General features: G+C 43.6%; 1 protein-coding gene across 1 annotated transcript in view; it reads right to left on the bottom strand.

Moving 5' to 3' along the window:
- Nucleotides 1-26,302, bottom strand: part of LOC106586699 (uncharacterized) — a 94,190-nt gene that overhangs the window by 66,796 nt on the left and 1,092 nt on the right. Inside the window, exon 2 of the mRNA XM_014174246.3 lies at nt 22,000-22,113. The gene's annotated coding sequence lies outside the window, so the exon portion shown is untranslated. The remainder of the gene's footprint in view (nt 1-21,999; nt 22,114-26,302) is intronic.

Consider the following 26,302-nt stretch of genomic DNA (forward strand, 5'->3'; position numbering starts at 1 on the left):
CTCTGTTTGTCTGTCCGTCCCTTCCTCCCTCCCTTCATCTGTCTTTGATCCAAAGCCATGTCCCTTCCTCCCGTAGCCTGCACTGTAGCAGTGGTTCTGGGCTGCAGCCTTGACGAGTATCTGTCGTTTGTTTTGGATGGGGGAGCTCAGGTTCGGTAGCAGCAAATCAACCAATTTAGGAAAACAACCGACGGGGCCAGCCTCACATGAGTGGAGTCATCATAGGCAAACAGTCTGGTCTGCATCCGAGTGAAACTGGGACACTTTGTGTATCCGCTGCCATGCCTGTCTGTGGCATATAGGACGGCTACCCCAGTTGTGTTCCAACCATAACACCAAGCACACCACAGTAGCACTGTAAGAGGAACCATAGTCATTACTCAAAGAATGGCCCAGCTGGTCATGGTAAACGTCTGTATGTGGAACTGTAGTTGCTATGGAGCATGTCTGTAAACCTCAGGTCTCAGAGAGGTGTCTGTGGCTTGTCACATCCATGACTCCTCTAGAACTGGGTGGGACTCATCGTCATGATCAAGGGTCCGTTTGCTTTCCGGTTAAAAGTGCTGCACCTGCACTTGTTTGTATGTATGAGGGGTGGGGTTAGCTGAAGGAACAGTTTTGTTTCTTCTTTTGCTTCTTGGATGAATTAGTTGGTTATACTTAGTTTCCTCTGGGGAAGTGGAAAGTTTGAGAACAGGCCTATGCATGGCAGACTAGCGGAAGGAGTAGGTTCCCTATACTGAGGGCAGACAAAGGACTTTCTTCAATCCAAACTGGTCGCTTTATGAGAGGGATAAGTAATGTGGATGTCGTTTTCTGGTTAAACTGATTTTCCCCAAAAAAATATCGAAAGGGAGCTGCTTTTATTGGTGATACATTAGCTATTCTTATCTACTGTTTTTCCCCAAAAAATCCTGATAGCTAAAAACACATTAAACCGCTCATTTATAAACATTCTGCACCGAGCACAGACATTGATTTTACAGTCTAGATTTTCATACCCCTGTCTCCATGTAGCTTTGTTAGAAAGGAAATAAAACATTTTCTCTCGCTGAATTCCCTGAAAGGCACCTCTGGCCAACAGGTGTGGCAACTTTAATACATAAGTGTTAAGACTGGGGGGAAGAGTTTGCTTGTAGCAACTATTTCACAGATTTCCGGCTCTAAATATTGGCTGCATGACTTCCTGAGCTCTGTATCCACATGAGTTGGTCTACAGCATTTTAAAATAAAATTAGTAGAAGTGGTGGGAAGTAAAAGAGAAAAGGTTGTTTGATAGATTTGCTGAGGTAAATTCCTACTGTTGTAACTTTGCACCAGGAAGGACATTTTGAAGATAAATGCTTATGTTGCCTTGGAGAATGTGACATACTGTAGCTTCTTGACACAAGCTGACCAGTGACACAAGTCGGGTGTGTGTGTGTGTGTGTGTGTGTGTGTGTGTGTGTGTGTGTGTGTGTGTGTGTGTGTGTGTGTGTGTGTGTGTGTATGTGTGTGCTCACCCATGTGTGTGCGTGCGTGTGTGCGTGTGCGTGCGTTTAGCCTTGGCTAACTGACAGTTCTAAATATAGTCTTTGTGATACAGAACGGTGAAAATCCTCCAATGTTCACATCTCTTAACAGTGTGAGAACACTGTGATCTTTGTATGAAGGTGTACCGTGTGTGCTTTACAGTATGTGTCTAATGTGTATGTGAGCACACAGCATGCGTGAGACAGTTTTACACCCTTCTTGTACTTCGTGGGAGACCTAGTAATAAAACCACGCAAGCACACACACACACACACACACACACACACACACACACACACACACACACACACACACACACACACACACACACACACACACACACACACACACACACACACACACACACACACACACACACACACACACACACACACACACACACACACACACACACACACACACAGACAGTATACATTCCCTAGGCCCCCATGAAGGCATCTTCTGCCTGTAACAACCCACTAGAAGTTGAACTCTGACCCCAGTACAGTTAGTCCTTCAATTTACACCGTTAAATACTACTGATTTAAAAAAAAAAAAACATTGACGTCTCAATGACCCCATAAACTGCCAGAGCAGCTCAGTTTCAATGAATTATAGCAAAACTGTGCTTCTGACTGGAAATTCCTGACATTGCATTAATTAAGCACGATTTAAAATAACTAATGTCTCTCTATGGGTTTAATCCATGCCTACCACTATAGCTATAATGAGACTCAGTTTGACAGCATATTTGTGGGTTTGCCAGTTTATTCAGAGAGTGAATGCTTGATTGAGTTGTACTGGTGGGCGGGTTTGATACCTGGTCAGTTACATTGGTGCCGTGACTCCTTTCACAAAGTTGGTGTGTATTAGCTGCTTGCGTTGCTGCAGAGATGAGGAAAAACAGGTCAAAGGTCACTTGCCTGATAAGTAGCCTTCCCTGAAACTTTAAAACCTGGATTTTAGATGCCTAGACATTAGCTCAGTTGATTAACAAAGTAGAATTCTATTAAATCCATCATATTCCGCACATTTTCTGTCTGTGGTAGGCATTCACCTTAAGCCTCATTTATACCTAGTGCTAACATGTGCCCTTTGTCATGATCTTGTCCTGATCTTGTCCGTTTACACTTATAAGATCTAATCAAAGTCAGTTTACAATCAGTTTATAATCGTCTACACCTGTCTCAAAATGTAGGCACAATTAGAATTTGGATGTAATCCGGACACAGGATGCATGCTAGCATCAGGTATAAAAGGGCTTTAAACAACCCATTTTAATTTTTTTTTAAAGACAGAATAAGTTAAATGTCCCCACGATTTATTCCCTGGCCTTCTAGGGCAAAATCCCAAATCTCCATTTCACTTTAAATGCTGCTGTTTACGGTAGATACAGTAGATATGAAACATTTTATGAAGTATTTAGGTAATGTATGCATTTGGTCTTTGGGGTTTACATGGGGACTCATGCAGGGTGGAAATGAAAATACACAGCACCTGGAGCAGGAATGTGAGAGGGGATCCCAGAGAGGATCCTGGACAGACATTTACACCCCCACCCCTAGGAATTCAGAGCGTACACAGTTACACGCCCACCCCCAGGGGTTCAGAGGGTACATAGTTACACACCCACCCCCAGGGGTTCAGAGGGTACACAGTTAGATACCCAGACTAAGGTTCACAGGGTACACAGTTACACAACTACAAAGCTACATAGAACATGTCTGACGTTTTACATTCTCCCAACCAATTGTGCTATTTTGTTAGGTTTTTTTGCGTAACTTACTCTTTTACTTATTGTGTACATAATGTTGCGGATACCGTCTCTTATGAAGGAAAATAACTTCTGGACATCAGAACAGAGATTACTCACCGCGGACAGGAAGAAACCGATGCGCAAAGTCTAACATTAAAGAGGTCTCGAGGTATAGCTCGCCTGAGGTAGAGTACCTTTGATAAGCTGTAGACCACACTATCTACAGCTGAAGTCAGAAGTTACCCAGTTGCGGCCCACTTTTTGGAAGCAAACCACTCAATTTCATCTCTGCGTTATATTGGCATCGAACATGTCACACTCCCTAGGAGAGGGGGTGACCTTGATAATTTATTGTTAAAACGAGAGGCTGCCTGGATATTTAACTTAAAGACCCTTGCACCCTTCGGTCTCAACATAGACTTTGATCTTAAGCCATTCTTGTGATTATTGTGACTTTGCCATTGTAATTGTTTGTAAGCTTGTGCAGTCTAAAATGAATCTATGATCGTATGCTATCCATTTGTTTTTTTGTATGGTGTTCTTTGTATGCCATTTTTATATTTGAGAATTAACCAATGATATTAGGCCACACTTGGCCATGATTACAGACACCTGTGTGTCTTTTGACACTATATAAACGAGTCATCTTGAAGTGTCTGTGATCATACAATGATGAAGACAGCATGGCTGTCGAAACGTTGGATATTACATTTTTGCATCTGAGCTCCTAGTGTGCGGCTCTCCCTTATTTTTTAGAAGTTTACATACACATTAGCCAAATACCTTTAATTTAATCCTAGTAAAAAATCCCTGTCTTAGGTCAGTTAGGATGACCACTTTATTTTAAGAATGTGAAATGGCAGAATAATGGCAGAGAGAATGATTTATTTCAGCTTTTATTTCTTTCATCACATTCCCAGTGAGTCAGAAGTTTACATACATTCAATTAGTATTTGGTAGCATTGCCTTTAAATTGTTGAACTTGGGTCAAACGTTTTGGGTAGCCTTCCACAAGCTTCCCACAATAAGTTGGGAGACTTTTGGCCCATTCCTCCTGACAGAGCTGGTGTAACTAGGTCAGGTTTGTAGGCCTCCTTGCTCGCACATGCTTTTTCAGTTCTGCCCATAAATGTTCTATGGGATTGAGGTCAGGGCTTTGTGATGGCCACTCCAATACCTTGACTTTGCTGTCCTTAAGCCATTTTTCCACAACTTTGGAGGTCATTGTCCATTTGGAAGACCTATTTGCGACCAAGCTTTAATTTCCTAACTGATGTCTTGAGATGTTGCTTCAATATATACATATCATTTTCATTCCATCTATTTTGTGAAGTGCACCAGTTCCTCCTGCAGCAAAGCACCCCCACAACATGATGCTGCCAACCCCATGCTTCACGGTTGGGATGGTGTCTTCGGCTTGCAAGCCTCCCCCTTTTTCCTCCAAACATAACGATGGCCATTAAGGCCAAACAGTTCTATTTTTGTTTCATCATACCAGAGGACATTTCTCCAAAAACTACGATCTTTGTCCCCATGTGTAGTTTCAAACCGTAGTCTGGCTTTTTTTTATGGTGGTTTTGGAGCAGTGGCTTCTTCCTTGCTGAGCGGCCTTTCAGGTTATGTTGAAATAGGACTCGTTTTACTGTGGATATAGATACTTTTGTACCTGTTTCCTCCAGCATCTTCACAAGGTCCATTGATGTTGTTCTGGGATTGATTTGCACTTTTCACACCAAAGTACATTCATCTCTAGGAGACAGAACGCGTCTCCTTCCCGAGCGGTATGACGGCTGCATGGTCCCATGGTGTTTATACTTCCGTACTATTGTTTGTACACATGAACTTGCTACCTTCAGGCGTTTGGAAATTGCTCCCAAGGATGAACCAGACTTGTGGAGGTATACAATTTCTTTGCTGACGTATTGGCTGATTTTCTTTTGATTTTCCCATGATGTCAAGCAAAGAGGCACTGAGTTTGAAGGTAGGCCTAGAAATACATCCACAGGTACACCTCCAATTAGCCTATCAGAAGCTTCTAAAGCCATGATGTCATTTTCTGGAATTTTCCAAGCTGTTTAAAGGCACAGTCAACTTAGTGTATGTAAACTTCTGACCCACTGGAATTGTGATACAGTGAATTCTAAGTGAAAAAATCTGTCTGTAAACAATTATTGGAAAAATTATGCACAAAGTAGATGTCCTAACCGACTTGCCAAAACTATAGTTTGTTAACAAGAAATTTGCAGAGTGGTTGAAAAACGAGTTTTAATGACTCCAACCTAAGTGTATGTAAACTTCCGACTTCAACTGTACCAAGAGAGTTCTCATCTATATTATTCGTAGCCGTCCATTTACCACCACAGAACGAAGCTGGCACTAATACCGCTCTCAACCAACTCTATAAGGCCATAAGCAAAGAAGAAAATGCTCACCCAGAAGCGGTGCTCCTAGTGGCTGGGGTCTTTAATGCAGGCAGGCAAACTTAAATCAGTTTTACCAGCATGTCACATATGCAACCAGAGAAAAAAATTCTGAGACCACCTTTACTCCACACACAGAGATGCATGCGAAGCTCTCCCCCGCCCTCCATTAGGCAAATCAGGCCATAATTCTATCCTCCTGATTCCTGCTTAAAAGCAAAAACTAAAGCAGGAAGTACCAGTGACTCGCTTAATACGTAGGTGCTCAGATAACGCGGATGCTACACTACAGGACTGTTTTGCTAGCACAGACTGGAATATGTTCCGGGATTCATCCAATGTCATTTTTTATTTTATTATTTCACCTTTATTTAACCAGGTAGGCCAGTTGAGAACAAGTTCTCATTTACAACTGCGACCTGGCAGTTGTAAAGCAAAGCAGTGCGACACAAACAACAACACAGTTACACATGGAATAAACAAATGTACAGTCAATAACACAATAGAAATAGTCTATATACAGTGTGTGCAAATGAGGTAAGATAAGGGAGGTAAGGCAATAAATAGGCCAAAATGGCAAAATAATTACAATTTAGCAATTAAACACTGGAATGATAGATGCACAGAAGATGAATGTGCAAGTAGAGATAATGGGGTGCAAAGGGGCAAAAAAATAAAAAACAGTATGGGGATGAAGGTAGTTGGGTGGCTATTTGCAGATGGGCTATGTACAGGTGCAATGATATGTAAGCTGCTCTGACAACTGATGCTTAAAGTTAGTGAAGGAGATATGAGTCTCCAGCTTAAGTGATTTTTGCAATTCGTTCCAGTCATTGGCAGCAGAGAACTGGAAGGAAAGGCGGCCAAAGGAGGAATTGGCTTTGGGGATGACCAGTGAAATATACCTGTTGGAGCGCGTGCTACGGGTGGGTGCTGCTATGGTGACCAGTGAGCTGAGATAAGGCGGGGCTTAACCTAGCAAAGACTTATAGATGACCTGGAGCCAGTGGGTTTGGCTACGAATATGAAGCGAGGGCCAGCCAACGAGAGCATATAGGTCGCAGTGGTGGGTAGTATATGGGGCTTTGGTGACAAAACGGATGGTACTGTGATGGACTGCATCCAATTTACTGAGGAGAGTGTTGGAGGCTATTTTGTAAATGACATCGTCAAAGTCAAGGAACGGTAGGATAGTCAGTTTTACGAGGGTATGTTTGGCAGCATGAGTGTAGGATGCTTTGTTGCGAAATAGGAAGCTGATTCTAGATTTAATTTTGGATTGGAGATGCTAAATGTGAGTCTGGAAGGAGAGTTTACAGTCTAGCCAGACACCTAGGTATTTGTAGCTGTTCACATATTCTAAGTCAGAACCCTCCAGAGTAGTGATGCTGGACGGGCGGGCAGGTATGGGCAGCGATCGGTTGAAGAGCATGCATTTAGTTTTACTTGCATTTAAGAGCAGTTGGAGGCCACGGAAGGAGAGTTTTATGGCATTGAAGCTCGTCTGGAGGTTAGTTAACACAGTGTCCAAAGAAGGGCCAGAAGTATAAATAGCAAAGAAGGTACGGTGGGATTCGAAATGGTTGGTGATCTGTTTGTTAACTTGGCTTTCAAAGACCTTAGAAAGGCAGGGTAGGATAGGTATAGGTCTGTAACAGTTTGGGTCTAGAGTGTCTCCCCTTTTGAAAAGGGGGATGACCGCAGCAGCTTTCCAATCTTTGGGGATCTCAGACAATACGAAAGAGAGGTTGAACAAGCTAGTAACAGGGGTTGCAATAATTGCGGTGGATCATTTTAGAAAGAGAAGGTCCAGATTGTCTAGCCCTGCTGATTTGTAGGGGTCCAGGAGTACACCACCTCAGTCATCGGCTTCATCAGTAATTACACCGACGACATCGTCCCCACAGTGACTGTACGTACATATCCCAACCAGAAGCCATGGATTACAGGCAACATCCGCATCGAGCTAAAGGCTAGAGCTGCCGCTTTCAAGGAGCAGAAGACTAATCCGGAACCCTTTAAGAAATCCTGCTATGCCCTCAGACGAACCATCAAACAAGCAAAGTGTCAATAAAGGATTAAGATTGAATCCTACTACACCGGCTCTGACGCTCGTCGGATGTGGCAGGGCTTGAAAACTATTACGGACTACAAAGGGAAACCCAGACGCGAGCTGCCCAGTGACGCAAACCTACCAGAAGAACTGAATGCCTTTTAAGCTCGCTTCAAGGCAAACAACACTGAAGTATGGACGAGAGCACCAGCTGTTCTGAATGACTGTGTGATAACACTCTCGGTAGCCGATGTGAACAAAACCTTTAAACAGTTCAACATTCACAAAGCCGCCGGGCCAGACGGATTACCAGGACGTGTACTCAAGGGATGCGCGGACCAACTATCAAGTATCTTCACTGACATTTTCAACCTCTCCCTGACCGAGTCTTTAATACCTAAATGTTTCAAGCAGACCACCATTGTCCCTGTGCCCAAGGAATCAAAGGTAACCTGCCTAAATGATTACCGCCCCGTGGCACTCACGTTGGTAGCCATGAAGTGCTTTGAAAGGCTGGTCATGGCTCACATCAACAGCATCGTCCTGGACACCCTAGACCCACTCCAATTCGTATACCGCCCCAACAGAGCCACAGATGACAATCTTAAACGCACTCCACACTGACCTTTCTCACCTGGACAAAAGGAACACCTACGTGAGAATTCTGTTCATTGACTACAGCTCAGCATTCAACACCATAGTGCCCACAAAGCTCATCACTAAGCTAAGGACTCTGGGACTAAACACCTCCATCTGCAACTGGATCCTGGACTTCCTGACAGGCCGCCCCAGGTGGTAAGAGTAAACAACAACACGTCTGCCGTGCCGATCCTCAACACTGGGGCCCCTCAGGGGTGTGTACTTAGTCCCCTCCTGTATTTCTGGTCACCCACGACTGCGTGGCCAAACACGACTCCAACACCATCATTAAGTTTGCTGACGACATAACAGTGGTAGGCATGGTCACCTACAACGATGAGACGGCCTATAGGGAGGAGGTCAGAGAACTGGCAGTGTGGTGCCAGGACAACAACCTCTCCCTCAATGTGAACAAGACAAAGTAGCTGATCGTGGACTACAGGAAAAGGCGGGTCGAACACGGCCCCATTAACATCGACGGGACTGTAGTGGAGCAGGTCGAGAGTTTCAAGTTCCTTGGTGTCCACATCACCAACGAACTATCATGGTCCAAACATACCAAGACAGTCGTGAAGAGGGCACGACAAAGCCTTTTCCCCCTCAGGAGTCTGAAAATATTTGTCATGGGTCCACAGATCCTCAAAAGTTTATACAGCTGCACCATTGAGAGTATCCTGACCGGTTGCATCACCGCCTGTTATGGCAACTGCTCGGCATCTGACCGTAAGGCGCTACAGAGGGTAGTGCGATCGGCCCAGTACATCACTAGGGCCAAGCTTCCTGCCATCCAGGACCTATATAATAGGCGGAGTCAAAGGAAAGTCCATAAAATTGTCAGAGACTCCAGTCACCGAAGTTATAGAGTGTTTTCTCTGCTACCGCACGGCAAGCGGTACCGGAGTCTAGGACCAAAAGGCTCCTCAACAGCTTCAACCCCCAAGCCATAAGACTGCAGAACAATTAATAAAATCGCAACCAGACGATTTACATTGACCCCCCTCCCTTTTGTACACTGCTACTACTTGCTGTCTATGCATAGTCACTTCACCCCCACCTACATGTACAAATTACCTCAACTAACCTGTACCCCCGCACACTGACTCGGTACCGGTGCCCCTGTATATAGCCTCGTTATTGTTATTCTTATTGTGTTCATTTTTATTATTTCTTAATATTTTAGTCTACTTGGTAAATATTTTCTTAACTCTTCTTGAATTGCATTGTTGGTTAAGGGCTTGTAAGTAAGCATTTCACGATAAAGTCCACACTTGTCGTATTCGCCACATGTGACAAATACATTTTGAGTTTGATTTGACATCATAACCACACAAATACATCACAACTACAAAACGTCATCACAACTGATACAGATAGAGACACAGCTCTAGGGTTCAGAGGGTAATCCTAACAAAATAAAATAATAAAAACCTTAGTGTAACAACAGTTTTAGTAAGTAATACTGAAGTCGTGCACAATTATCAGTTTCTATTTAGGTTAATGTCACCCATTCATTTTTTACATTTACATTTTAGTCATTTAGCAGACGCTCTTATCCAGAGCGACTTAGGTTTTTATTATTTTATTTTGTTAGGATTACCCTCTGAACTCTAGAGCTGTGTCTCTATCTGTATCAGTTGTGATGACGTTTTGTAGTTGTGATGTATTTGTGTGGTTATGATGTCACATGTGCCGAATACGACAAGTGTGGACTTTATCGTGAAATGCTTACTTACAAGCCCTTAACCAACAATGCAATTCAAGAAGAGTTAAGAAAATATTTACCAATGCATACATTTCATTTCATGCATTTTTATTTTTTTGTACTGGCCCCCCGTGGGAATCGAACCCACAACCCTGGCGTTGCACACACCATGCTGGCGTTGCAAACGGCATGCTCTACAAACTGAGCCACAGGGAAAACATTCATTGTCAGTTAGAGACACAGTAGGACCCAAAACCATAATCAGTGCTCTAACTCCCCCTTGCGCTGGTCTGGAGCAATGAAGTGGTGACGTAGGGTACCGTACTAAACCACAAAGTCCCGCGGTACAAGCTCGCAACTTTTAAAGGAGGAACCACTGTACACACATGACTGACCAGCTGGCACATAAACACTTCACAAGGTGACTGACAGAGTGACATATATGACAACAACAACAAAAAAGTTTGGCAGGTGGGCACACATACAGTGGATATGTGAAAAGGACATGTGGCAGCGCTGACACTGAGCAAACAGAACAGAGTAACATTCCTCCCCCAGCTGGCCCGGGGCAAATATGCCACCCAGGGGAGGGGTCAGAGGTCACACAGGAAGTATACCGGACCAGAGCCCCCCGGTTGGCTGGCGTTTATACGACAAACGCTTCATACTGTATAGAGAGAGAGAGAGAGAGAGAGAGAGAGAGAGAGAGAGAGAGAGAGAGAGAGAGAGTTGAGGGGATCCATCTTTGATAGATATATCACTGTGTTTCCTACTGTTACAAACCAGTGGCATGTCAAAGTGTGTCTCATGGGCTCAGTATTTACAACACACCTACTACTGCTTTACTTCACACACAATGTCTGGAGTACACACACACTTTTAGATCACAGACAAAATGTCTGGGTCATGTTGTATCTCCACTGTTAAATCACAAACACACAATGTCTGTAGCTCACCATTACTGACAGGGACCAATGTGTGTGTATAAGTCACAATGTGTGTGTAAAAACCTGTGTGATCAAACACACTGTCCGGAGAAATAGAAAACACCATCTACAAACTCGAGAATAAATATAACCAAAGATGAGAGAGAGAGTCAGCAAACACTAACTTCAGGCAGTAGCATCTGTCCATCCATACTGTCACCTGTGATGTAATTCTGTAAGGCACTACAGAGGGTAATACGTACGGCCCATTACATCACTGGGGCCAAGCTGTCTGCCATACAGGACCTCTATACCAGGCGGTGTCAGAGGAAGACCCTAAAAATGGTCAAAGACCCCAACCACCCTAGTCATAGACTGTTCTCTCTGCTACCACATGGCAAGCGGTACCGGAATGCCAAGTATAGGACCAGAAGGCTTCTCAAGACTCCTGAACAGCTAATCAAATGGCTACCCGTGTCACGTCGTGACCATGGTAAGCTGTTATTTTCTATGGTAGAGTAGGTCAGGGTGTGACAGTGGGGTTTATTCTTTGTGTTCTATTTCTATTTTCTTAGGTTCTAGTTTTTGTATTTCTATGTTGGTTTGTTTGGGATGATCTCCAATTAGAGGCAGCTGGTCCTCGTTGTCTCTAATTGGATATCATACTTAAGTAGGGGTTTTTCTTCCTGGGTTTTGTGGGTGATTCTTTTTGAGTAGTGTTTGTTTCTCCTCTGCATCACAGTTTGGTGTTTTGTCTATTCAGTTGCATAGTTTCACAGAGTAAATAAAATGTGGAACTACACAGACGCTGCACCTTGGTCCTCTCCTTTTGACAGCCGTGACAGAATCACCCACCACCAAAGGACCAAGCAGCGTGGTCAGGAGGACTGGATTAAGCAGCGTGCCCGGGAGGAGATGGCATCCTGGTCGCTGGAGGAATTGGAGGAAAGGATAGACTGGACTTGGGAGCGGGTATTGGAGAGATATAACAGTCTGCCGGGGAAGCAGGTGGAGGCAGCGAGAGCAGAACGGCAACGTTACGAGGAACTAGCACGGCAACAACGGAAGCACGAGAGGCACCCCCCCAAAAAAATTGTGGGGGGGGGGGGCACACGGGGAGTTTGACAGAGTCAGGGTGGAGACCTGAGCCAACTCCCCGTGCTTACCATAGGGAGCGAGTGAAGAAGCAAGCATCGTGTTATGCGGTGATGCGCACTGTGTCGCCAGTGCGCATTCACAGCCCAGTGCGATCTGTGCCCGCGCCCCGCATTTGCCGTGCTAGGTTGAGCATTCAGCCAGGAAGGGTGGTGCCAGGTCAGCACTCCTGGTCTCCAGTTCGCCTTCTCAGTCCAGGACATCCTGCGCCGGCGCTGCGCACTGTGTCACCAGTGCGTATTCACAGCCCAGTGCGTCATGTGCCCGCGCCCCGCGTTTGCCGGGTGAAAGTAAACATCCAGCCAGGACGGGTTGTGCCAGCTCTACGCTCGAGACCTCCAGTGCGCCTCCACGGTCCAGTATATCCTGTGCCTGCCCCACGTACCCGGCCTCCAGTGAGTCTATCCAGCCTGGTACGCCCTGTTCCTGCTGCCCGCACTCGCCCTGAGGTGCGTGTTACCAGTCTGGCGCCACCTAGGCCAGCCCCACGCATCAAGCCTCCAGTGCGCCTACCCAGTCCGGGGTGTCCCGTTCCTGCTCCCCGCACTCGCCCTGAGGTGCGTGTTACTAGTCTGGCATCACCTGTGCCACCCCCACGCATCAGGCCTCCAGTGCGCATTCCCAGTCCAGAGCTTCCGGCGACAGTTCCCAGTCTGGAACCTCCTGAGACGGCCTGCGGCCCGGAGCCTCCTGAGGCGTTCCGGAGCCTCCGGCGGCGGCCTGCGGCTCGGTGCCTCCGGCGATGCTCTACGGTCCAGTGGCACAGAAGCAGAGGGATCAGCGGGCGGAGCGGGGGTTACGCCTCGAACCAGAGCCGCCTCCTCCACTGGAGGATGTGCTGGATTATAAGGTTCTGGGTACTGCACCAGAGCCGCCATAGACACAGGTTACCCTCCCTTTTGTTTTTGTTTTTTTGCATTCGGAGTCTGCACCTTTGGGGGGGGGGGGTACTGTCACATCCTAACCAATAGGTGCCCTACCAATAGGTGCCCTTCTTAGCAAGGCATTGGGAAACCTCCCTGGTCTTTGTGGTTGAATGTGTATTTGTAATTCACTGCTCAACTGAGGGACCTTACAGATAATTGTACATGTGGGGTACAGAGATGAGGTAGTCATTCAAAAATCATGATTAACACTATTATTGCACACAGAGTGAGTCCATACAATTTATTATGTGACTGCATTTATTTAGGTTTGCCATAACAAAGGGGTTGAATACTTTTTTATTGAAACAAGACCTTTCAGCTTTTCATTTGTAATTCATTCAAACAACATCATTTTACTTTGACATTGTGGGGTATTGCTTGTAGACCATTGACAAAATATATACATTTAATCCATTTTAAATTCAGGCTGTAACACAACAAAATGTGGAAAAAGTCAAGGGGTGTGAATAATTGCTGAAGGCACTGTATATCATAAAGCCTTTGAGTGCCTAGTTTTTCCCTTATATTAGGTCTGCGAATCACATTATCCTGGTTTGTGATGTTTAATCCCTAATCCAGCCAGAGAGATGATATACAACAATTAGAATTTTTCTTCACCCACAATCTGTATTTAGAATGACTGGTTAGAAAGATTAATAAACGAGACTACCTAAACTATTTAAACTGGAACAACCATTTCAGTAATGGGTGCAATAAATCCAAGTAACAGATTGGAATAGTTTAGAAAAATGTACCCTTATTTTACCAGGTAAATCGAGTGAGAACAAATTGTCATTTACAGCAACGACCTGGGGAATAGTGACGGGGAGAGGAAGGGGGATTAATGAGCCAATTGGAAGCTGGGGATGATTAGGTGACCATGATGGTATGAAGGCCAGATTGGGAATTTAGCCAGAACACCAGGGTTAACACCCCTACTCTTACGATAAGTGCAATGGGATCTTTAATGACCTCAGAGAGTCAGGACACCTGTTTAACGTCCCATCCGAAAGACAGCACCCTACACAGGGCAATGTCCCCAATCACTGCCTTTGTGTAGCATAAGATTAATTAATCAATCAATGTACATGCAAAAACACTGATATCGAAGCATACCATTTTTTAAATCGAACTGCAATACAGCATGCTGGGAAATATGATAATGATGAGCGTGGTTTTGCCAGATAGACTATGCTGGTCAGACCAGCTAGACCAGCTTGGTTAGCAGCATACCAGTATCACCAGCATACCAGCATGAGCTGCTCACCAGCATCACCAGTTTGACCAGCTAGTCAGTCAGCATAAGCAGCTAGACCATGCTGTTTAAACATCATAACCAGATAAACCACGCTGGTCAGCCAGCATAACCAGCTAGACCAGCTTTTCTTAAAGTATGGGTCACGACCCACTAATGGTGGGTTGCGACGTGTCAGAGTAAATGTATAATTATTTAATGAATTGATTTGGCCAAGTGCAACTGCGGTCTCTGTTCAGTGCGCTCTCTGCTTAGCAGCGGTCTCTGCTCAGTTTGGCAGCTGCGCGAGTGAGAGAGGGAGATGCCCGTGTGCTTCGCGGTTTACCAGATCTTTTTTTCTGGACTTTTATTGAAGATGTTTAGCTGGCTAGCTGATCATGTCTCAGTCTAAACTGTACACTCAAAAATACAGAAAGGAGTGGTAATCAAACCCTGAATTCAAAGGCTGGTTGAAGCCGTTTATTGGTGTAAAAAAACACATGACAACTCAAAAACATACTCAAAAGGCAAAGCCTTATAACAGTTCCACCCAAAACAAGCTGCCATTTATGGTTTAAAAAATTGACTCTGCAAAAAAGGCTGAGGCCACCATAGCATTAGCTATCGCTGAACACTGTTCCATGCTGGCATGTGATCACATTGGAGAAGCATGTAGAGCTGCTTTCTCAGACTCCACTTCTGATACCCACTTCAAAATGCACAGGACAAAGTGCACAGAAATGACTAATGGTGTTCTAGCACCATACTTTCTGAAAAAGTTGGTCACAGATGTGGGTGACCAGCATTTCAGCCTCCTCGATGAGTCCACGGATGTAAGTGTTTCTAAGTACCTGGGGGTTGTGATAAGGTACTTTAGTGACACCTAAGTACTTTAGTGACACCAAGCAGACAATTGTATCAACATTTCTGGGGCGTGTTGAGTTGGAGGGAGGAGATGCCAAATCTATAGCCCGTGCTGTTGTGGCTTTCCTCGAGAAGTGTTGTCTTAAAAAAGAGAAACTCCTGGGGATAGGGACTGACAATGCCTCTGTTATGATGGGGATTAACAATGGAGTCCATAAAGTGCTGAAGGAGGAGTATGGCCTGAAAGATTTGGTTCTTATTCGCTGTGTGAGCCACACTCTGCAGCTTGCTAATTTGTAGCTCTAAACATATTTAGGGTGTTTTTTACTCACATTTTGTCTCTCCCATGATGTTATTCCTCTCTCCTACAGCGTCCATCTCAATTACATGCACATAGCACATTATGCAAATTAGGTGATGATGTCATTTAGCGACTTCCAGCAACTTTTAGGACAGCCAATAGCTACTTTCCTTACTGAGGAGTTGGCAACACTGGCAACGAGTTCTGACTGAGCTCAATCGTCATGAAAAGCCAATACACCGATGAGTTTCTCTCTTTCATATAAACTCTGAGAATTAACGAGGAGCTCCCTCAATGTGTTTTGTGCGGGGAAGTGCTTAGTAATGAGTCAATCAAAACTAACAAATTCATATAACGACACGTCCTGACCAAACATCCACAGCATGACGGTATACCCAGGGAATTCTTTCAGAACAGGGCAGAAGGCTCTGACAGTGGAAAAGTAAGTCAGCTAGCAAGGCATTGTTGTCATTTTATAAAAAGGTGATGATGAGCAGAAATAAGGGAGTACTATCTCATAGTAGTATATGTGAGTTTCTCTTTCAAAAAATCCCCTGGCCTTGTACACAGCTAATAGCTAACGTTAGCCAAAGCAAGTTAGCTAGCTACTGATAGTGCATCCCTAAGTAATAGTACAGATGAAGATGAAAAATGATCAGGCCTACCGTACATCTTACTGTAGAAATTATTGTTGAAAACTAGTCTAGGTTGGAACTGTTGCTGTTAAAATACAAGTCATAATTTTTATTCTGAACTGGAATAAACTGATTGAAACAATAAACTTTTTGAGGCAAACACACACAGTTCTGGGTTGCTCATCTACAGCAGGAAGCGGTCTCCTGCCTGACTGAGAAAGCAGTAGATGTTCTGATCCAGTTTGGCACCACATACCTATGTCAGTCAGGGTTCTCAACTCTAGATTACTTAAAAAACAAGTATAGAAACAGTTTCAATGCTGAGCATGACCTTAGTGTTGCGCTGTCAGAAACTGATCCCAGAATAGACATGCTTGTTGAAATCTTTAACCAGCCACACACCTCTCATTAGGACTGTGTGTGTTTTCTGCTCTACATCCGTGTGATTGTTTTTTGAAATATTTGTTTTATTTAAATTGAACCTTTATTTAACTAGGCAAGTCAGTTAAGAACAAATCATTATTTACAATGACGCCCTACCCCGGCCAAACATTGTTTGATAATTGATAATTGTGCGCCGCCCAATGGGACTCCCAATCACGGCCAGATGTGATACAGCCTGGATCAATCAGTTAATTCCAGTTCAGAATAAAAAATTATGACTTGTATTTTAACAGCAACAGCTCCAACCTAGACTTTCTTTCGCCAGTAATTTCTACAGTTAGATGTACAGTAGGCCTGAACATTTTTCATCTTCATCTGTACTATTACTTAGGGATGCACTATCAAAAAGCCTGCGTGTCTGTTCTGTTATGCATCTGTGTGATGTGATCAATCAATTTGTTCCAGTTCAGAATGAAAATGATTTATTGAATTTTAACAGCAACAGTTCCAACCTAGACAGATGTGTCAGAGTTTTTAATGGGGGAAATAAACATGACTAGCTATTTACATGGCTATTTCATTTCATTGTTATTTGTCTATACTGCATTTGTTTTAGGCATAAGGGCAATGAAATTTACCAATATTTACGTATAGTTGCATATTTTCCTAAGCTTGGGTCCCAGGAAAACACAGACTTTCTCATTTGGGTCCCAGGCTGAAAAAGTTGAAGAACCCCTGTGCTAGACCACACTGGTCAGAACAGCTTAACCAGCATCAGACCAGCACTGACCAGCTTGAAATGTATGTGTCACGTCCTGACCAGTAAAGGGGTTATTTGTTATTGTAGTTTGGTCAGGACGTGGCAGGGGGTGTTTGTTTTATGTGTTTCGGGGTATTTTGGTTAATGTTTTATGTTAGTATATTTCTATGTTCGTTCTAGTTTTTCTATTTCTATGTTTAGTTTATTGGGTTGACCTTCAATTGGAGACAGCTGTTCCTCCTTGCCTCTAATTGAAGGTCCTATTTAGTAGGGGTGTTTTTCCATGGGTTTTTGTGGGTAGTTGTTCCATGTGTAGCTGTGTGCCTTACAGGACTGTTTCTCGTCGTTGTTTTTTGATTAAGTGTTTATTTTGGTTTTCTTCGAAATAAAGAAGATGAGTATAAACATTCCCGCTGCGTTTTGGTCCCATCCTTACGACGAACGTGACAGTATGCTGGTCTATGCTGGTTTTTCCAGCAGGGTAGTACAAAGGGGGATAAAAATGTGTACCCCGGTATATTTCTGCTTAATGTAGGCTTCTATACTATTATTGAAAGTGTGTATATTTATGGTAATTGAGATTGTATTACCTAAATATGTTGATGTGTATTTAATTCCTTTCTTTATGACCAGTAATTGCACTGGGAGCATATTTTCTGCCTTTTCAGTACAACACCGCAACAATCTCCCTAACAATTGGAAATCTCAATTGAGGGAGAATAGGGGTGGGATTGAGTCCATCTCTAGTTGAACTATCTTCTAACGATGTTTCATATCCGCACAAGAGGTAAATCACACCGCTGTTCAACGCTTCACCTCATCTTGGACCGTCACCCCCATCCCCCTCATTCTACCACCCTCACTTTCATACCAACCCCTCCGTGTGTCTGTTTAGGCTGCTGTTGCTACAAAAAGCATGGTCGTTTAACGGAACACATATTAAGACAGACACACATGGTTAAGCGGACAGACGGTACTGTAGACCGCAGGACATGGGTCCCGCAGGTCTGAATATGGTTCTCACACAGATTAAACAAATATTCCTCCAGTTCCTTCCATGACCATGAACATACTGTGCCAAGTAACCACGTCTGTCTAATGTTTGTATTTCTGTCTCAAAATGTACAGTACATCTCCACAATGTGTGAATGTATGACTTGTCTCTGTCTATGCACTGGAGTGTTTTGTGCAGTCTTTCCCGCACTGTGTGTTTTGCGCTTGTGTCTGTGCGTCTGTATGTATAGATGTGAAGGTGTGTGTATAAATGTGTATAGGTGTGTGTGTGTGTGTGTGTGAATGGGCCCTTTGTCCTGGTTAGCTGTGTGTGTGTTCCCCTGTGCAGATGGGAGGCCAGCGGAGACATAATCACCTCTGATTTTGAGGATCTTCTGCTTGTTATTCAGGCTGGTTCCGGGCCACACAGAGGTTCCGGGCCACATGGAGGCTCCAAGGAAACAGACAAACATCTGTGCAGTGTGTGTTCGTGTGGCCTAAATGTGCAGCGTTTTTTGTCTGTTTTGTGTGTCTTTCATATGCATATATGTTTGAGGGTCTGCGAGCGGAAGAAGTGGTTAATGGACGGAGAGCGTCAGACCACCGGCCATGGCAAACCATTAGAAGCTGTATGGCTTCACTGAGTCAGGCTCAGCAAGGAGCAGACGTTTATTTATGGAACAAAAATGGAACATACATGTAGCTAGCTAGACCACCACCCTAAAACCCTCTCACCGCACCTCTAACCCCCCAATGACTCATTGTGACGGTGGTCTGGAGAGCTTACAACCACACACATGTATGCACACACACACACCTATACACACACACACCCGTCACAGTTTCAAAGGTGTGACTCATTGCTCCTGTTAATTCATCAAGCATTGTCATTGGAAAATGAACAAATAAATCGAACACCTGGCATATATTTAAACCCTGGTCTAGGCGGCTGCCCAGTGGTGGTGATGCAGTCCAGAGGTATGGTGGTTGCATGGTTTGTGAATGTGTTCCCGGGCCAGAGAGTTAGGCCACGCTGAAAAGGTGAACTTGTGAAACCATTAATTCATATATTAAATGTTTGAAAACAGTTTGTTGTCTGCCTCTACTTCACACTAAAGAACCTGTCACTTTTTCACCCTGTTACACACACACACACACACACACACACACACCCACACACACACACACACACACACACACACACACACACTCTTCTATATGATAAAAGCGACACCATTCACTTGTAAACCTACCAAAGCCCCTCTTGTTCCTTCCTTCACTGTGCTTTTCTTTCAAGGAATTCTTGAGCACTATTTTTTTTCTTCCACCAAAAACCTTTTAGACTTGGATCATTAGACTTACATCACCTGGAGGTTAGTCGCACCTCTATCCTAATGTGGTGTAGTGATACATACAGTACTAACGTCAGGCCAGAGACCTACGTGCTGAAGCTGATGGCTGAGTGAGTGAGTGAGTGAGTGAGTGAGTGAGTGAGTGAGTGAGTGAGTGAGTGAGTGAGTGAGTGAGTGAGTGAGTGAGTGAGTGAGTGAGTGAGTGAGTGAGTGAGTGAGTGAGTGAGTGAGTGAGTGAGTGAGTGAGTGAGTGAGCGAGATTAGAGGAATTGCTGAATGTGTAGAGGTAAAAAAGGTTTGTTATTCAAGAGTCAATCTTCTGGACCAGACATCTGTAGCTTTATAAATCTTCCCTACCAGTATGTACCATATGTCCATCTGCACTGTGCTGCTACTTGAGTCTGCCGGCCATGACAATACACACACACACACGCACGTACACACACTCGTCCCCCCCCACCCCACACACACACACACACACACACACCACACACGACTACAGGATCAGTCAACAACATTATTTGGATATGAGTTAACAGAATATTAACTTTTAAAAGTGAGATTTTCACTGGACAGTTACTTTAAATAGCGGAAATATATATGTCCCTCTGGTCTCTCGCCCTGTCTTTCTCTCTTTCCCTCTCTCAACGCTGATGTAGTGATTGACCCTGTAAAGAGCACTATACTGACACCAGGTGGGTGTATCCAGTACAATATGCTGAAGTCCCTTGAATTCTCAGCCTGGACTCAGGGGTAGACATAACATCGTAAATGTAAATCCGGGACACTCCAATTAGGAAAGGAATGGAAAGGAAAAGGGGCATACCTAGTCAGTTGTACAACTGAATGCCTTCAACTGAAATTAGTATAATATGTTACATTTTCTATGGTATGTATTACTTTGTGGATGTCCATCAATCATTTTGTATGGTATGTATTACTTTGTGGATTTCCATCAATCATTTTGTATGATATGTTACCAATGACAATTGGTATATGTTACAAATTGCAAATCGTCCAATATGTTACGAATAGCAATTAGTACAATATCTTACCAATGCAAAACATATATGTTGCAAATTCCAATTTGTTGTGGCTAATGTTAGCTAGGTGGCTAACGTTAGCTAGGCTAGGGGTTAAGGTAGGGTTAAGGCCAGGAGTTAGGTTAAAAGGTTAGAGGAAGGGTTTGCTAACATGCTAAGTAGTTGCAAAGTTGCTAAAAAGTAATAAGTACTTGCAAAGTTGCTAATTAGCTAAAAGCTAAAGTTGTCCTTGATGAAATTCGAATGCACAGCCTTTGGGTTGCTAGATGTAAGCATTATACACCCACCCATCCACCCCGACCAACCACCCTACTTTCGTTGTTGTCCTAAGTATCCTTCTGCCTTATGTAACCATACTAAACGTAATAGGTGATGGAAGAGTTTCATTAAACCACACCATTCAATCCTATAGTGCATTAGGACAGAGATGGTAAGGAAACAGATATGAGAATCAGGGAATAAAGTACCTAAACATCTCTGACCAAGGGTCTTTTGAGCATAAATGGTGGATTGAAGTTGAATTCTCCAGGTCATCAGATCCTGTAGCTCAGTAGCTGTGACCCTCCAACTCCCTGACCCTTGACCTGGTCAGTTCCAGGACCTTCCAGAATGTCCACTCTCTCTCATACAGGTCAGTGTGGAAGAATGTCTGTGGAAGACACCAGCATTCCACTATGTCTAGCCTACTGACGATTGTGGAACATTCTGCTCAGAACATTCTAATGTCAGAGAATACTAATGTTTCCGAGGCATTCGTCTGATTGGTCAGAGATGTTTAGGTACTTTATTTCCTGATTCTCATATCTGCTTCCTAATCATCGCTGTCCTAATGCACTATAGGATTGAATGGTGTGGTTTAATGAAACTCTTCCATTTACGAAAGTAGCCCATGGCCTACAATAGGAGCTCTAATACTTGTATTTATTCTTGCACTCATCTGCTAGTCTACAGTCCTTGAAGGCCACAGTCTTGCTGGGTTTCCTCTCTCCCTGACACTGATTAACTAAATATCATTGATGTGGCTCACTCCCATGTCATGTGTCTAATGTATGTGTGCAGTTGGATAGGCATTTTTTGTATTAGCTAACCACATCATATGTTATAGAAATTTGTCAGTTGACGACACAGTCGTACACGGTCGACGACACAGTGGATGATGTGGCTAACAACCATGGTTGTTGCGTCGGCCTCGCCTTAGCTGTGGACCGCGGCCAAACACTCATCCATCTTCACAGTGATGTCATCAAACGGGGACACTGCCAAGCAAGCCTGACACTGAAGCGCTTAACAAAAACAAAAGCTCAAAGCATGTGCTGACAGATAAGATTCCATCTCATTCCTTACCCTTAGAATCGTGACCAAGGGGAGTAGCGGACTGAGGTGTAAACTCTGGTGTTTTTATGGTTGTCTTTTGAAGTGTGAGGCAGAGGGACGGTTCAATGATCTCCCTGTTGGTTCCTGTATAGACAGACAGACAGAAAAAGAGAGAGAGCATGAATGACTCAAGTATTTGTTTGCACACATGGCTCTCCCAGTTTTCAGTTTACTTATCTGAGGAGCATAGTAACACACACCGATGTCTGTCAACCTCAGACAAACTCTCAGATCCCTGTGACCACGGAGCCACACTCAGCCTGCCGGCTGTATCGATCACAAGTGACTTACATGCTTTGGTAACCAAGATGAGTATACTGCCATGGAGGTTTGTAGGCCAGTGGTGAGGTGTGACCAGGGTAAGCTGAAGCAAGACAAATGGACCACGTACAATAACAACACATCTCACCAAAACTACACACACACAAGTGTATACACATGCACACACACACACACTTATACACGCACGCACGCGCTTATGTGTCTTTTTGGCGAGCTAAGGTACTACGCAGCACACAGACCCCCTCGCGCAATCAACTTCGGTGAGATACATTGAGTTTCCTTGAAGGCCTATTTGGCAGGGAAAATGTGAAGCCAGCTGTTTAACCTATTGCCTGTTTGTGTTTAGGAGTCTTTTATTAAAGAACGTGAAATAATGTTGTGTCTGTTTTCTGCTTTTCATTAAATCATGCATAGGTGTTCTTTATATGACCTAATGGATCTGGTAAAAATGACATTTCAGTTAACACAGACTCTTTGTCACATCACTATAGAAATGGAAACATTGTGATTTTAGAGACACAAAGTAACAATAGCCTATGATTAAAGGGTTGGGCTATACTGGGCTCTCACCTTCATCATATTTATCATGATTCACATCATTCCAATTCAATCAAGTCATAATTATCAGCTTTGGTATTTACATTAGTGAGCAGGCTTTCTGAGTGAGAAGAGTCACATGGGTAGGCCTCTCAACGGAAAATGACATTTTCAGATGTTTTCATGAAATTTCGGAACAAAAGGAATCCAATGTTTATATAAAATTACTGCATTTTCCGCTACATTTTAACAGTCTAATAAGTAAATTGAATATAGGACAACGCCACAAAATCCATTTGGTCTATGTCGTTTTATTTCATCTCATTATGATACAGAAAACGGAGGCTATTTCAAAAGAACAGAATACCACATTTTGAGTTGACTGTATAGGCTATTATACTCAGTGGCGACGCATCATTCAGGGCAGAGCCACCCCTGTTTTGAGCCCCACCTGTTTGGCAAAAAATATATATAAATATGTTTTTTTTTACTGTTTTGCATGTTATTTTGGCATTAATACATGTCACATATCAGTTTGCCAATAATGTAAAAACATTTATAATAATAATAATTGAGTTAATAAAGCCACAAACAAACATAGTCTCTTTTTTGTTTTCTTGAGTAAGGCAGCTCCAACATGCAGGTGTTTCAGCCTAGCTCAATGTTTTCTGTGGTGGTGGGGCAGCCAGCGGAAAATACGGAGCATAGGGGTTGGTAATGTTCTCTAGTTGCACCATGATTGTCTCAGTGTTCTGTCACTCATGGATACACTAAGTCACCGCAAAGTCTATGGGTAGAGCTCGAAAATTAAAGCCCCTTGAGGCTGCCATAGATTTACATTGGAAGTGCCCATCCAAGAAGGCTCAAGATCATTGGCCACAGATAAAATGACGTCAAATCACGTCATATCTACCGTAGCTTTGATTGGACTGATCATGGAACATCATACTTTCAAAATATTAGCTAGCAAGTTAGACAAGCAGTCATCATCATGCATCAAGTCGGCAATCTACTGGCAAATATTTTTCAATCCTTGTCAAATGAAGAGAAATTATAGATAAAACATATCGGTGCTCATCGGCCGTAAACATTACACAACAAGTTGGAAATCATAAATTCAACAATGAGTGTTAGGGTGCCACTGCAGGCCCGGGTTCGATCCCAGGATGTGTCACAGCCGGCCGTGACACGGAGACCCATGGGACGGCACACAATTGGCCCAGTGTCGTCCGGGTTAGGGGAGGGGTTATCCGGCCGGGATGTCCTTGTCTCATTGTGCTCGAGCGACTCCTTGTGGAGGGCCAGTCGGTCGACTTTGTTCCTCCGAAACATTGGAGCGGCTGGGTTCCTGGTTAAGCGAGTAGTGTGTCAAGAAGCAGCGCGGCTTGGCTCTCGACCTTCACCGAGTCCGTAGGGGCGTTCCAGCGATAAGACAAGATTGTAACTACCAATTGGATATCACGAAAAAGGTGGTAACGCCATGGGCCAGAAAAGTTTGAATACATTGGCCATGCTGTCAATCCAGCATGCCTTCTGCCACGTTCAAAACAGCTGGAAACTCTGAACTGGGAAATCTCAGACTACAGTGAGTTCAAGACAACTGGGAACTCGGATTGCCTCTTATCCGCTCGTCGTCCCCTTATGCCATAGTTTGTACATCTCAATTGTCAGTAGAAACCAAATTTGCTGAAGCAAGACAGCCATATCAGCTATGTTTTTTTAAAAGGCAGTAAATGGGGCTGAATTAACTGTTTCGCTGCCAGACAAGGCTCCGCTGATAGCAGGTGTAGCAGTGGTAAGGTGTTGGGACTGCTGTTGTGATTCTGCTGTTGGGACAGCTTTATGTAGGTCCTAACAGTTTGTGGGCACCGTTTGTCAACGTTATGGTGCAATTAATGCATTGTTTAGTGTTGTGTAGTGTAGTGGCTTTGTTGGCATGCATCTAAAAACAATTTTTTGAGTTTGCCCCACCAAGATTTACATGCTAAAATTGCCACTGATTATACTAAAGATATATTCAAGGTTCAAATTTAAGGCAAGCCATTTCTTTAAAACTTTTTTGATACCCACCTCATGTCTTGATAATATGAATGAGAATGTAGTCCATTTTGTTTTGAAATCAGCATTTGTCCATCTCTCCCATTGTTCCCATTTGCAATCAATGAATATGCGTGAGATAGTCACAAAACTATAACATTGGAATGTTTTAAGGTGCTGCCCTACCCTGACTGTTGAGGACACAGTATGTAATGTTGACAGAATCTACCTGAGTGTGTGTATTTTCGTTAGCTTGGTTAAGTTATTCTTATTAGCTAAAAATAATTGTTATTCATGTCTTCTACACAGTATCTAACAAAGATACATTGACAGGGGAGATCACCGTGAGGGCTGCCTGTCACAGGTCCATGAGGAAGAGTGAAAAGCCACACTGCATGAGAGTAGGGAAGGTTATAGATAGCTACAAGGGACCTTGTTAAACATCTCCTGTGGGACACTGTCATCATGGTCAAAATGTGTTGGAGACAGTGTCAACGTTTAATCTTATCAATAGATAGATAGATAATGATGGGTCCCAATCCCAATTTAGAATTGGCCACTTAAAAAACCTCTTAGGGCTAGGGGGCAGTGTTCGGAAGTTTGGATGAATGCCGTGCCCAAAGTAAACTGCCCGTTACTCAGGCCCAGAAGCTAGGATATGCATATAATTGGTAGCATTGGATAGAAAACACGCTGAAGTTTCTAAAACTGTTAAAATAATGTCTGTGAGTATAACGGAACTGATATGGTAGGCAAAAATCAGAGGAAAAGCGATCCGGAATTTTTTTTTTTGAGGTCACAGGCCATTTCAATGCTAGTCTATGGGATATACAAATAAAAAGGACCCAGATTGCAGTTCCTATGGCTTCCACTAGATGTCAACAGTCTTTAGGAAGGGTTTCAGGCTTGTTTTTTGAAAAACAAACAAATAGTTGTAGTTTTTCCAAGGTGTCTCTCATTAGAAAAGTAGTCTTGTTGCACGCATGAATGAGGTGTGCGCTCTTCGTTATTTATCTTCCCTATTGAACATACTATTCTCCGTCTTAAATTGTATGATTTATTTAGATATTAGAGTACCTGAGGATTAATTAGAAACATCGATTGACTTGTTTGGACAAACTTTACCGGTAACTTTTTGGATTTGTTTGTATGCATGTTGATCGAGTGGATTACTGAAATCAAAGGCGCCAATTAAACAGAATTTTTTGGATATAAAGATGGACTTTATCGAACAAAACTACAATGCATTGTGTAGCTGGGACCCTTGGGACTGCAAACAGAGGAAGATCTTCAAAGGTAAGTAATTTATTTTATCGCTATTTGTGATTTTTGTGACGCCTGTGCTGGTTTGAAAAAGTATTTTGATGTGGGGCGCTGTCCTCAGATAATCGCATGGTATGCTTTCGCCGTAAAGCCT

Source organism: Salmo salar, chromosome 25 (genome assembly GCF_965601325.2).
Source record: "Salmo salar chromosome 25, fSalSal1, whole genome shotgun sequence".
Taxonomy (NCBI): Eukaryota; Metazoa; Chordata; class Actinopteri; order Salmoniformes; family Salmonidae; genus Salmo; species Salmo salar.